The sequence below is a fragment of the Pristis pectinata genome, chromosome 20 (assembly GCF_009764475.1).
Source record: "Pristis pectinata isolate sPriPec2 chromosome 20, sPriPec2.1.pri, whole genome shotgun sequence".
Lineage (NCBI taxonomy): Eukaryota > Metazoa > Chordata > Chondrichthyes > Rhinopristiformes > Pristidae > Pristis > Pristis pectinata.
The window spans coordinates 30224972-30240437 of record NC_067424.1 but is presented as its reverse complement, the minus strand read 5'-3'; positions in this window follow the sequence as shown (position 1 = coordinate 30240437).

Sequence of the window (15466 nt, the reverse complement as noted above, 5' to 3'; positions counted from 1 at the left end):
CACATGATAAAATAGGCCGAAGTCAGCATGGTTTCCTTAAGGGGATATCTTGTCTGACAAATCTGTTGGAATTCTTTGAGGAAGTAACAGGCAACATAGACACAGTGGATGTTAACTTGGATTTTCAGAAGGCCTTTGACAAGGTGCTGCTCACGAGGCTGCTAAACAGAATAGGACCAATGGTATCATAGGAAAGTTACTAGCATGGATAGAAGGTTGGCTGACTGGCAGAAGGTAAAGTGTTGGAATAAAGAAGGCCTTCTCTGGCTGGCTGCCGGTGACTAGTGGTGTTCCTCAGGGGTCGGTGTTGGGTCCGCTACTTTTCACGTTATATATTAATGATCTGGATAATTAAACCGATGGCTTTGTGGCCAAGTTTGCAGATGATACAAAGATTGGTGGAGGGGTAGGTAGTGTTGAAGAAGCAAGGAGTCTGCAGAAGGACTTGGACAGGTTGGGCGAATGGGCAAAGGAGTGGCAGATGGAATACAGTGTAGGGAAGTGTATGGTGATGGACTTTGGTAGAAGGAATAAAGGTGTAGATTATTTTCTAAATGGGGAGCAAATTCAGAAATCGGAGGTGCAAAGGGACTTGGGAGTCCTAGTGCAGGATTCCCTTAAGGTTAACTTGCAGGTTGAGTCGATAGTAAGGTAGGCAACTGCAATATTAGCATTCATTTCAAAAGGACTAGAATATAATAACAAGGATGTGATACAGAGGTTGTCAGGCATTGGTCAGACCACATTTGGAATATTGTGAGCAGTTTTGGGCCCATATCTAGGGAAGGATGTGCTGGCGTTGGAGGGGGTCCAGAAGAGGATAATCCTGGGGGTGAAAGGGTTAACCTGCGAGGAGCATTTGATGGCTCTGGGCCTGTACTCACTGAAGTTTAGAAGGCTGGGGGGGGAGGGGGTGGAATCTCATTGAAACCTACCAAATATTGAAAGGCCTGGATAGAGTGGATGTGGCGAGGATGTTTCCAGTAGTGAGAGAGTCTAGGACCAGAGGGCACAGCCTCAGAAGAAAAGGACATCCCTCTAAAACAGAGATGAGGAGGAATTTCTTTAGCCAGAGGGTGGTGAATCTGTGGAATTCATTGCCACAGACGGCTGTGGAGGCCAAGTCATTGAGTGTGTTTAAAGCGGAGGTTGATAGGTTCTTGATTAGTAAGGGCATCAAAGGGAGAAGGCAGGAGAATGGGGTTGAGAGGGAAAATAAATCAGTCATGATCGAATGGCGGAGCAGACTCGATGGGCCGAATGGCCTAATTCTGCTCCCATGTCTTATGGTCTTATGGAGTTCAACGGTTTCAGATAATTAGCAATTGCAGTCTTTGTATCTCACATTCTCCATCATCCCTTTTATCGTTTGATCTCCCCTGCCCTTCAACCTATCACAAGCTTTTTGTTCTCTCCTCCCCCTTCTTATATTTATATTTTTGGAACTTCTAACTTTGCTTATCAAGATGAAAGGTCATCTCTCTGAAAAGTTAACTCTATTTCTCTCTCTGCAGATTCTGCCTGGCCTATTGGTTATTTCCAGCATTTCTGTTTTATTTCAGATTTTCAGTGTCTGCGGTTTTTTATTTTTCTGTGATCAGAATTGGTTGCATTTTCACGGACGGTGTCAGCAGTGACTCACTCGGTCGCATTCTACCTTCTGATGTCAAAGATTCGAGCCCCCTTCCAGAGCTGTCAGCACATAATCTCGCTTGACATTCCAATACTGCACAGTCATAGATGCCTTTGGGGGGGATAATAGAAAGAAGTCCCCATTTAACCTCCAGGTGGGTGTATGGATTTTGTATGCATGTGTTCAGAAGTAAACTGGAAGATTCCCTCCAGTGTCTTGGGTAAGACTTGTCAGGAAACATCAGCAGAACATATTTATTACCTGGTTATTATCTTGTTTATATGGGATCTGGTTGTGCTCAAATTAACCGCTGCATTTCCTATATTGCAAGAGTGAATGCAATTTAAAAGCACTTAATTATTTGGAAAGTATGTTAGGATGTCCTAAGATTGTGAAAGATCTTATACACCTGCAAAATACTTGGGTCCCTTAAGTAGACCTGCTGTCTTAGGCCCATTCTTGACAGCTGTCTTTTTGTAACAGTTTGGAATCCCTTTCCTGAACCTCTGCCTTACTCCATCTCCCTCCCCTTCTTTACAATTTTCATTAAAATATAACTCTTCAAACAAGCTTTTATTTACCTGTTGTAATATCTCCTCCTTTGGTTCAGTTGGTTTTCAATTTATTAAATTCCTGCATCATGTTTCAACACAGATTGATGGTGCTGAATGAATGCAAGTTATTGCTGTAACTTTGATAGCTGGGTAAAATATCTTCTGTCAATGGTGAGAGATGGAAGATAATTGCCATGCAAGTCTAAATGGTTTGAATCGGCAGTTGAAAATACTGGAAGTAACCTCTAATAACTATTGTAATATTCGTATTATATCATTGCTATTGTTCATTTATTGATTTGTTGGCTTGTTTGGCAGTTAAAGTTGAAGCAACAGTCAGGTATAATTTTCATGTATTTCAATGTCAAACCAGATCACATGACACCCTTTAAATGAAGAGGACCCTTTTGGACACACTATTGATTTACCTCAATAAAAGAGCTAACTTCAAACTGTCACTAACCTAAGGGGAGTGAAGGGACAATTAGATGGGTGTTCAAAGATGCTAAACCCAATGAATGTAAGAACAAAAATCATGAGTCAAACAAAATAATCAAAGCGTAATAATGCTAACCCTCTCTATAGATTGTGCATTGTGAATGCTCAGGACTTTCTGCATTGAGTGCCAATTGCTTGTGATTATTTCTATTGTAAGGTGGGTCATTGTGTCCCACTACAACAAAGGAGATGATAACTGAAAGCAGGACAAGCTGTCCTGAAAATCCAAAGACTTATGAAGCAGGAGTATCAGTTATGTCTTTCTGCATGAATTCATACAGTACAGTAGCATGATATATGTAGAATATAAAGTGCCAGTAGAATGGCCTATAAAGGATTTATTCTTGCTTGTCTGAATGTACATAACACATGCAAATCCCTTCAGTTCTTTGGACTTAGAATTGGAGCATGAGTTGTTTAAATTGGAATGGTGGTGAACATGATGCTAACCCCTACAATTATTGTGCCAATTTGTTTTTTGTATAGATGGGAAATTTTTTGTATAGACAGGATGAGAAGATGAATGAACAAGGTGCATAAAGAAAACAGACAGAAGAGTTTCAGATGAGCTGAAATTTAAGGAGCAAAAATAAAGTGTTACAGTTGCAGAGAAAGTGCAGTGCAGGCAGACAATAGGTGCAAGGCCATGATGAGGTGGACTGTGAGGTCAAGAGTCCATCTTATTGTAGTTAGGGATCATTCAATAGTCTTATAACATTCTTAGTCTTAATAGTCTTTAATAGTCTTTAACATTCAATATGGTGTTAGTTCCTGGACAACATGTTTTATATCTCTCTCTCCCCCATTGTCTCAAAGGTTTGGAAATGCTACTTCCCGACCCGGGGGGGGGGGAGGGGTGGGGGGGTGCGGTTGGTTGGGGAAGGAGGCGAGAGGGAGAGAGAGAGAGCTTTGCACTAAAATGGACTTTGGCCTTTTTCTGTTCTAATTGTGTTTTTTAACTTGACGTTTGACTTTTGAAACAGACTCTTTGAGTCCAAGGCAACTATCAATCACCTATTTTGACACCAATCCTATCCTGACCCATTTTTTCCATCAACTCCCCACATGATTCCACCACTCATCTGCATACTAGGGGCAACTTACAGCGGCCAATTAGCCTCCCAGGCTGCACAATTGGGATGTGGGAGGAAACCAGAGCACCCGGAGGAAATCCACACAGTCACAGGGGAACATGCAAACTCAACACAGACAGCATGGGAGCATTTCTGCAGGTTGTAGCTCTTTCTTTGAAAACAGTCCCTTGGAGAGTTTCACCTTTAGTCCATTACCCTAACGCAATCACCATGATATTCTGTTTAAAATAACAACAACTAAAAAAACAAAGAAATGCTTTGACCCAAACACAACTCACTCCAACCACATGATTCAGACTCCTGGTGACTAACTCTCTTCCCAGTTTATACAAATAGTTACTTGAACAACCATTAACTCTGATGAGGTGAACTTTAATGGGCGGATAATTATGAAAAACAATAAAATGGATTTTTTAAGTGAAGCCATTTAGAATTGCAAGTCATAACCCTTTAAAGAGCAGTGGTATGAATTCTCCTTGGTCGATGTGTAACATTAATATAAGGGAGTTCATTGCAGGTACAGATATTTCGATTTACTGACTGAGATAGAACAGATGTACCATTGATCGTTGATTAGACACCAACAATACTGTCTGAGATGAATTTCCACTCTCGAGTGTCTTATTCAGAAGTTACTGCCTGGCATGGCTTCATTTTCCCCAAAGAACAACATCCCTAAAGTATTCAAAAGGAGTACTTTTGAAGTGTAATCACTGTCGCAGGGTCTGGTTACCTGGCACTTCACCGAATGACCTGCTGTGGAAACTGGCTCTTTGAAACTGGCATCAAGACAGCACTGGGAGGGCCCAGGCCAAGAAGGAGACAGTGCTGAGGGAGAACCTGGTCCAGGTTTAGTGCAGTATTGGGGGGAGAACCTAGGCCAGGACTGGGACAGGGCTGAGGGAGAACCTGGTCCAGGTTTAGGGCAGTACTGGGGGAGAACCTGGGCCAGGATTGGGACAGGGCTGAGGGAGAACCTGGGTCAGGTTTAGGGTAGTATTGGGGGAGAATCTGGGTCAGGATTGGGACAGGGATGAGGGAAAAACTGTGTCAGGTTCTGGGCCATGCTTAAGGATTTCCAGGGTGAGATTGGGACAGCACTGCAGGAGGATCTGCACCAACTTCAGGACAACATTGAGGGAGTATCTGAGCCAGGGTCAGGGCAGCACTGAATGTAGCCCTGGATCAATGGGTCGACACTGTCAGACCAGGAGTTGGTATCCACATCCCCATTAAAATGTGTTTGATTGAGTGGGAGGGTGAGTTACTGAAGCATGATAAAGCAACAAGAAGACAATTACATTAAGTATGATTGGTAAGCATGATAATAGACCAGTTGGTATTATTAGTAGCTCATAGGCTGCCATGAAGTTAACAGGCACACATGATTAACCAGCATCTGTCAAGTCAAGTATGTGTTGGATTGCAGAGCTATTACTGTATGATGTAGGCAACGTGGCAGCCAATGTGCACACAGGAAGCTCCCACAAAGAACAAAGTGTGATTGACCTGATCATGAATGAAGAATAAAAAGAATCCTGGTGACAGCTATGCATTCAAGTTATATCATTAGTTTGTATATATTCATCAATCAACAGAAAGTGGTTTGTCCAACAGCTTTTCATTAATGCAGAACCCTTATAAGACTCTGTGCTTTTAGTAAGATCATCTAGAAACTGAAGATTGGCCTGTGTCAGATACACCATTAACCTGATGCTAGGATACCAGTGTGTGTGCAAATATGAAAATCAAAGTACTGACAGATGCTGGAAATCTGAAATAAAAATATAAAATGCTGGAAACACTCAGCAGGTTAGGCAGCATCTGTGGAAAGAGAAATGGGCAATGTTTCAGGTTAATGACCCTTGTCAGAACTGGGAAAGAGAGAAAACAAGTTAGTTAGCAGAGAAGATGGGGTTATAGGTAGGACAAGGAGAATATCTCTGATTGTCTCCGAGGAATTATGAATACCTCTGATATCATGTCAGATTGCCGAAGTGATAGTTAAGAAAACAGAACATCAAACAGTACATCACAGGAAGAGGACCTTCAGCCCACCATGTCTGTGCCGATCGTGATGCCAATCCAACTAATCCCATCTGCCTGCACATGGTCCTTTTCCCTGCCTGTTCATGTCTCTGCCTAAATGCCTCTTAAATGTTGCTATTGTATTTGCTTCTGCCACTCCCTGCGTAAAAAAACTTGCCTTGCGCATCTCCTTTAAACTTTCTCCCTCTCACCTTAAACCTACGACCTCCAGTATTTGACATTTCCACCCTGGGAAAAGACTCCGACTATCCACCCTATCTCTGCCTCTCATTATTTTATGTACTTCTATCTGGTCTCCCCTCAGCCTCCAACATGCCAGAGGAAACAATCCAAGCTTGTCCAACTCTCCTTATAGCTAATATCCTCTAATCCAGGCAACATGCTGGTGAACCTCTTCTGCACCCCCTCGAAAGTCTCCACAACCTTCCTATAGTGTGGCAACCAGAACTGCACATGATACTCCAAATGTGGCCTAACCAAATTTTTATACAGCTGCAACATGACTTGCCAACTTTTATACTCAGTGCCACAACCCACAAAGGCAAGCATGCCATTTGCTTTTATTACCACCCTGCCCACTAGTGGTGCCAGTTTCAGGGAGCTATGGACTTGCACCCCAAGATCCTTCTGCACATCAAAGCTCCTAAGAGTCCTGCCATTTATTGTATACTTTCTTCTTGCATTTGAGCTCTCAGAATGCATCACCTCACACTTGTCTGCCATTTTTCCATATTTACAACTGATTTATATCCTGCTTTATCCTTTGACAACCTTCCTTGCTATCTGCAACTCCACCAACTTTCATGTCATCTTCAACCTCACCAACTACCGTGTTGCCTGAAGTAATCCAATTGATGGGTTAATCAGGGCAGGAAAAAGGAACCAACATCAACAAACAAAACCAGGAGATGAGGGCACGTAGATGAATGACCTAAGGCAGTATTATTAGCTTAGTTCTTCTCTCTCCATTGACATTGACTGACCTTCTTAGCATTCCCTACAGCTCTGCATTCTGCAGCTCTAACATTCCTTTGTGTTTTCTTTCTCTCACTGTCCTCATCTCACTGCAGCACTGCTTATCACTATGGCAAACCTAACCTCACCCAATCAAAGAAATTCCCTGTGTCCTATCCATCTCTCCCTCACTGTGTCTCCAACTGAAAACTAACTTGTTTTCTTTCTTTCCCAGCTCTAATGATGGATCTTTGACCTAAAGCATTAGCTGTTTCTCTTTTCACAGGTGCTGCCTGACCTAATGAGTGTTTCCAATATTTTCTGCTTTTATTTGTGTGCAAACATGATTGGCTATCTGCACAGCTACTAGCAAGTGAATTAACACTGAAGAGCAGGTCTCAGACATGACATAATTATATAAAACAATACAACGTGAAATGGTTTATATGGCTCAAAGAAGTGAGACAGCATTTTGAATGATCAAGCCACTAACACACCCACTGTTGAGAAAATAGCTAATCCGATATTTCAGTAATTGCATCATTTAGGGAGATTAAGGGGAGCTTGAAATAGAGGCGATGAGGAGTTTAGATGGACATTTGAGGACTCAATGAGAACTTTTCTTAGTTCTGATGGAAGACCAGAACATGAAGCATTGACTCTGGTTCTCTCTCTATAGATCCTGCCTGATCTGCTGACAATTTCCAGCATGCAAGAACTTAAAAAATATTGAAGCAGAAGTAAGTCATTCATAGAGCCCTGATCATTCAATAGGATCAAGAATGATCTTTCCTCTCCATGTCATTTCCTACAATAACCCCCATATTCCTTGGTTCCCTTAACATCCATAAGTTTCTGACTCTTCCTTGAATATATTCAGCATCTCAGCCTCCACAGCCCTCTTGGGTTAAGAATTACAAAGATTCACTACCCTCTGGGTGAAGAAATTTCTCCTCATCTCTGACCTGAATGGCCAACTCCTATTAGACACGCTAACCAGGAGAAACATCGTCTCTTCATCTGCCCTGTCTAGCCCTGTAAGAATTGAAATTCACCTCTTACGTTCCAAGCTCAAGTGAGTACAGGTCATCCCCAGCTTATCAACGCCTGACTTATGTATAGCCAGTACATACAGATGACCATTTGGGAGACCAGGGTGTTGGATTTGCCAGCTGCTGCAGGGCTGCAGACATCTTCTGCCACCTGGGAACTCAGTTTGCAGTCGCGTTTCCGACTTGTGAACAGTCCGGGTTACGAACAGTTCACAGGAACAGAGCTCTGCCGTAACCAGGTGAGGACCTGTACACGTCCCGTCTGTTTATTCTCCTCATGCGACAATCCCCCCATCCCAGGAATCAAGCATTGACCAATTCCAGTTTCTAGGCATTCTTCTATAGTAAAATGTCATGTTCTAACATTTTCTGATATTGCTTCAGATCTCCTGGATTTGGGCTATTACTTCTTTAGTCAGTGGTTAAAGTGGTATCAGTTTAGAATTGGCAGTCAATCCCTGCCCTGTTACCACACAGCATTTGTCTCAGTCATATAAACTTTTCAATTTTGGACATAATCCATAAGTATATTCATAATGGTTCTCGGCATGAAATTAAAAAGAATGAAAGAGTGTTGTGCAATTAGAGCCATAAAGTCATACATCATAGAAACAGGACCTTCAGCCCAACAAGTCCCTACCAACCCACTGCCACTAATCCTGCACTAATCCCACTTTTATTCTCCCCACATTACTATCAACGCCCACTTCCAATTCTACCTCTCACCTGCATATTAAGGACAATTTACTGTGGCCAATTACCCTACCTATCCACACATCTTTGGGATGCGGGAGGAAACTGGAGCACTGGGAAGAAACCCATGCTGTCACAGTGACATCATGCAAATTCTATCCGGACAGCATCAAAGATCAGGATTGAATCCCAGTCGCAGGAGCTGTGAACAGCTCTACTAGCTGCGCCATAGTGCCAGTGAATTTCAAGGAGACTGGCAAGGTAGCATGGGTGTGAGAGAGTTACTATATTTTTAATTAGGTCTATCCATGCTATACTCCTTGCCAGACTGAGTGGAACCAGTTCATTTGCTCACGGAGTTCAACTCATTAAACTTTATGTTGTGCAAGACCAAACATTCCCAGCAATGACTCTGTTGAAGATGAGGTAGATGTCCAATTTTTGACTCTACAGGTATCCTTTTGGCTCTACATCAACAAACCCATTTTAATACCTCTATTAAAATCCTTTAATATAGTGAAACTGGTTAAGGTAATTCATGGGAATGCTGTGTAAAATAAAACATCATAAAAGAATATAAGGAGAGATATTTTTATTTAATTATCATCTTCCTTTCTTTTTTTTTCATTAACCATAGGCTTGTTTAAAGAAAGAAAGATGCACTCAGCAGGTTAGGCAGTCTGCATAGAAAGAGGACCTGAGTTAACATCTCAGGTCAAGGACCCATTATCAGAACTGGGAACAAGAGAAAACAAGTTGGTTTTAAACTGCAAGGCTCTGGGACAAATAGATAGGACAAGGGAATATCTCTTGAGGCTAAGGTTGCTATGGGGATAAGTTGGGTCATCCAATCAATGTTTTAATGGAGGCAATTAGAGAGAGAGAAAATGAATAAAAGCTACGAAATAATGGCGGTTGGAGACTGAGAGCACAAAGAATGCAAAAGTCCCGAATTGTGGGGCGTTTGCAGCAGGTCAGGCAGTACTAATGGAGAGAAAATCTCTGACCCAATTTCAAAGATGGAAGGCTTACAGCAGACTGGCCAGAAAAGAAAACAAGTTACCTGAAATTGTAGATTTTGCCATTGAGTCCAGACATTACCAGACCAAAGATGAAGTGCTGTTCCTTAAGTGTACATTGGGTCTTATTAGGACAGTGCAGCAAGCCACAAGTGTGGTCAGACTGGGAGTGGGATGAGAATTAAAGTTACAGGAAATTGGAAGCTCAGCGTTACTCCTGAGGACGGGGTGCAGGTGCTCTACAAAGCAGTCACCGAATCTGTGTTTGGTTTCTCCAGTGTAGAGGAGGCCACATTATAAACACTGACTGTCATACACTAGATTGGATAATTCTGCATTCAGCTTCCACAACTCCAGGTAACTCGTTTTCTTCAAGTTGAAATGTTAACTCTGTTTCTCTTTCCACAGATACAGCCTGACCTTCTGAGTGTTTCCTGCATTTTCTTATTATGTAGGCTGTATGAACTGTTAGGAGGATATAGAGGGAGAAGAAATTTTGAGAGGAAGTTCCAATTCTGTTCTCCTGTGCATCACCAGGTGATGAAAACATGACCCACAAAGGTGGAACAATTAAGACTGGTGATGCACAGGGGAACAGAATTGGAGGACATTTGAAGGAGAGTAGATGGTTATACGGTTGGAAGAAATTACAGTGAAAAGGAACAGCAAAGCTGTGGAGAGATCTGAAATTTTAAATTTTGCATGTAGCTTAAATGAAAGCCGATGAAGGTCAACATATATGATTTGATCTGAAGTACAATGGGTAAGAGAGTCTTGAATGATCTCAAGTTTAGGTGGGAGCCAGCCAGTCAGTTAGGTGATAGTTCAGCTGGGGATCAACTGGAGATCATCGGAGACAGGAATCAGGGCATAGAGCAGGGAAAGAAATAGACAGGCCTAGTGATAGTACAGATCTACCCATGTTTTCAAAGATCTTGCTTTGTTTCTTTGGATATCAACGAAGTCTAATTCAGCAAAGAGGCCTTGAAGAAGCTGTTTGTTCAATAATTTGAAACAGCTTGGGGACCGATGACAGACTTGAGTCAGTGGAAATTCCATCTCCCTCCCCCTGAACACCCCCAGCCACACGCCCAGGCCGTAAGGTTTGCTTAACTATAATTGAACTGAGAGAAACAATGAAGTAGCAGTGTGCAGACAGGGGACTTTCCAACTTCCACTCTCTGAATAGATCCAACAAAGACCCTACAAGCCCCTTGACAGGACTGTTTTTGAAGAATCCAGCAGCATTTTATGCTAATCTCTAAGTGTAATAGTTTTTTAACTTTCCATTCGCTGTCATAATTTATAAAAATTTCTTTTTCCTAATAAGGCTTTGGGGTTAATTGATCCTAGTAATGTTTACCTAAAGAGTGAGACCGGAATGAAGAGTAACCTGCTTACTGTCTTTGTTCAGTGACAGGAAATGGAAACTTCAGCATTTGAATTTTAATAAAGCACATTCTTCAGAAACCATGACACATTAGCTTGTTGCATGAAAGCTTTTCCAAATTCAATGAAGCCTCTTTATCGCTGTGATCCATCATCGCATGTCTCCTAGTAGATCAGATTACAAGCTAAGTGTATAACCTGAATTACTGTTAAAAAAACAACCTTTGAATGTCTTGAAACAGAATTAATCAGTACCCTGTCTTTATTCAGAGTTCTAATGAGTTCATCTCCACCCCACTTACAATTGGAATGTGGTTACACTGAAGGGCTAATTATTCCAATTACGTACTTCCAGTTTGATCTTCACTGTGCAATAAGGCTGAAGTCACATCTTCAAAAGCACACCTGACAATACATTTTGTATAATATAGTATGTGAATACCGTGTGTGATGATTGTCTATTGAAGGAATTGCCCATACTCATTGGGTTAGAAATTTACTAACTTATAAATGGCAGCAATTGGTCACCTCTAAAGTTCACTTCTTTGAAGAAGTTTGACACCCCACCTAATATTCAGACTCATTAACAGCAATGCAACAAAACATTAGATAGTGAGGTTGATGGGGAGCAGACACAGTAACATCTAAGGCAAAAATACAAAATGCGGGAGGAACTCAGCACGAGGCAGCATCTGTGAAGGGAAGTGGACAGTTGGCATTTCGGGTTGAGACCCTTCATCTGGACTGGTTGGCCTTTTTGTTTTTGCTCCAGATTCCAGCATTGCAGCCTCTCCACAGTAACATCTGATCTGCCCCATCACCATCTGAATTTCTACCTCATTGTAATGGGTTTAACATCAAAAGCAATTGATTAGAAAGCATGTCAACATTTTAAAAAGTAACCCACTGAGCTTATATTCTGTGAGCAGAGAGAAAAACTCTGGGGAACGTGGATTTAACAGAATTGGTAGAAGGATAACAGAGGAGTTGAGGCAAATGTTCTTCATCCAAAACCCCACAGTCTAGAGAGTGATGGATGCAGAAACACAAATCATTTTTAAACTACCTGGACGAGCATTGAATTGCAGTAAACTTTGGATCCAAAGCTGGGAAGTGATTTAGATTAAATAACTTTCTTTTGGCTTGTCCTGTTACAGTGGTGCGAATAATGCATTTTGAATTTTAGAGGGAATCCACTGTCCTGGTTCCAGGGAATTTGAGTCCTGTCAGTAGTAATGGCTAAGAGGGGTCAGATGAGCCCTTGGATTGGGAAACATTTTGAAGATCCATAAGTAGGCACTCTAAAATGCTTTGGAAGTGATTTGTCAGTCAATGACAATGTTAAGAAAAGAGAGTGGTGGAGGGAACAGGTTTCTGCCTCTGTTGAGGCTCAGTCACAGAGCTCAGATAACCCTGAATCAGTAGCAGGCTAATTTCCAGGTGCATTGATGCTGATATCAGGGAACAGAGAACTGTCTTCCAAGTCTGTCTGCTGGCTTTGGCAGGGCTCTGGAGGCCATGACTACAGCCGTGCAATTTGGATAACAGCAAATACAGATACCATCCTCTGCCTGCTACCATGAGAATGTGGGAACAGAGACTCCCATCTTTTCTCTAGACATCTAAATCGATTCTGTGTCCTCTGGCTCACAGTCACTTCCGTTGCCAAGGGATCACTTTCCAAGCCTGCAGACTCACCAGTTGATACCAGGGAGTCTGGAGTTGGTTCATCGGAGTCACAAGCTCAGTGTGGGCCTTCCGAGAGAACACCTGGATCTCATGGGAAAGATGAGATCTGGCCTTCCAGCAGCCAGGTGGAAGCCACAGAGGAAACATGAAGGCAAAAGCTAAGAGGATGACAGGAATGAGTAGATTTTAATTCATTGTTTTAGTAAGTTTCCAATGAAGTTGCTGTGACTTGTGGAGCACTCTGAGTGATGCCATTTAACAACTGATTGAGTAAGATATCTTTATTAGTCACATGTACATCAAAACACACAGTGAAATGTATCTTTTGCACAGACTGTTCTGGGGGCAGCCCGCAAGTGTTGCCACGCTTCCGGCGCCAACATAGCATGCCCACAACTTCCAACCTGTACGTCTTTGGAATGTGGGAGGAAACCAGAGCACCCAGAGGAAACCCACGCAGACATGGGGAGAACGTACAAACCCCTTACAGACAGCAGCAGGAATTGAACCCGGGTCGCTGGCGCTGTAATAGCATTACACTAACCTCTACACTACCATGTTTGCCCATTGGAGTGCTTGTGCAGCTATCATTATAAAGCACAAAATGCACACCTATTTCAGTGGAACTTGTACTCTGACATCATGTGTTGCAAGAGAAAATAAGGCCATACTCTTGTGGGATGCTTGTCCACTCCTTGTATAATTTCTGCATAATTTATATCTTCTGAATGTTAGGTATCTGATGTTATGTGTCTGTGATGCTGCTGCAAGTAAGTTTTTCATTGTACTTGTGCATACATGTACTTGTGCATATGACAATAAACTCAACTTTAACTTTGAATTTGACTTCACAGGATCATTCAAAAGAGAGCACAGTGAGACTGACTGCATCAGAGCAACCTAGGGTGCCATGTTATGAGCCACATTGAGTTAGTCAGATACTTTGTGGAGTCTGGTATCAAAGACTAATCAGTGCTGCCAGAGACAACCTGCTACTGTTGGGCTTTCTTACACCATGATGATTTAATGTTAGCAGTAATAGTGGTTTCAGGCAGATGGTTCATAGGATGATAGTGGCAACTTACTATCAAGGCACAACAAGCAAAAAGCTGGAGGACCTCAGCGGTTCAGGCAGCATCTCTGGAGGGAAATGGATAGTTGATGTTTCAGGTTGAGACCCTTCATTGTGATGGGTCGACTGTCCATTTCCCTCCACAGATGCTGCCTGGCCTGCTGAGTTCCTCCAGCCTTTTGTGTGTTGCTCCAAATTCCAACATTTGTAGTCTCTTGTGTCTCCATCAAGGCATGGTATTCTCATAAATCCAGCAGTAGTCCAGAGTGAAGCCATAATGAGACCGATCCCATGGGCAGAGCCAATAGCCAATGAGTTGAGATGCCTTTAGAAATATAAGAATGATCACTTTGCAATGACCCCACTAGATCCCAAATATCAGAAGAACAGTCTATGATTCATGCCTTGTAGTTTGTCAGTCATTCAGAAGTCTTTGTTGGGAAAAGAATCTCAGGATGGTAGAGATTGCTCATGGCTCTCATCTCCAGTTTCTGTCACAGAGGCTTTGTGGGAGCACTAGGACCTGGCTGTATTTCTTCAATCTGCAGTTGTATAGCTTGATAAGTGAAATGATGCACAGTGTTAAAGTTTGGCTGCAAATTCAAATTACACCATAATGTTACTGAGTGTATTTTGTGAACAAGTATAACATTTGCAGATGCTGCCTAAGTATTCCATTGAATCAAGAGGAGATTATCCCCTCATTGAGTAGTCCTGGTATTTTATATTGCTCTGATCCTAAATATCTTGTATTATACTTCCCTGCAAGTGTTACTAATTGGGCCACATGATGCATATCTGTAAGGATTATAAATAGGAAGAGCTTTTACATGATGGTATGCAACTTCTGATGAGATTCATTCAAAATGCAAAAGATGTTAAGCTTAAAGTGTGCAGGTATTGTCAGGACAATAAGGAATGGTATTCTTTTATTTTGCAAGCTTCTCGTGAGGTCAATATAGACTCATTCAATTATATCTTTGGTTCTGAGTAACCCTTGTTACGATGTTTGACTGAAACTGAGAACTGAATTGTGAGCTTCATCTTGCTGTTAATGGAAAAGACAGACTCTGTCCATTTTGACCCAAGTAACTTTCTGTAAGTCATTATCAGTGGCAGTGTGACTGCAGGGTAACAGAGACAGTAGTTGATTGTATCATACTGACTGCAGAGTACTACTAAAATAACTAATGGCTTCAATAGCCCTTCAAGTGTTTTGAGAATGAGTGTCCAGGAAGGGATGGATGTTATGAGGCTCATGGGGATCAAACTCTTCTTCATAGCACATCCAGAAAATTTTCCACATGGGGCTTGTATTGCTGAGGGTGTGAACTTTATGCCTCTCCACCTTCGCCTTCACCCTCTTGCTGCAGCTTCTGGCGGTGTCCTCCTCTTGTTCCATCTGGGCAGAAAGTGGTAAGTTGGTATATTGGTTTATTATTGTCACATGTGCCGAGGTACAGTGAAAAACTTGTCTTGCATACCATCCATACAGATCAATTCATTACAACAGTGCATTGAGGTAGTGCAAGGTAAAATAACAGAATGCAGAATAAATTGTTACAGTTACAGAGAAAGTGCAGTGCACGTAAACAGTTAAACAGTAAGGTGCAAGTTCACAACGAGGTAGATTGTGAGGTTGAGTCTATCTTATCATACTAGGGAACCATTCAATTGTCTTATAACAGTGGGATAGAAGCTGTTCTTGAGCCTGGTGGTACGCGCTTTCAGGCTTTTGTATCTTCTGCCCGACGGGAGAGGGGAGAAGAG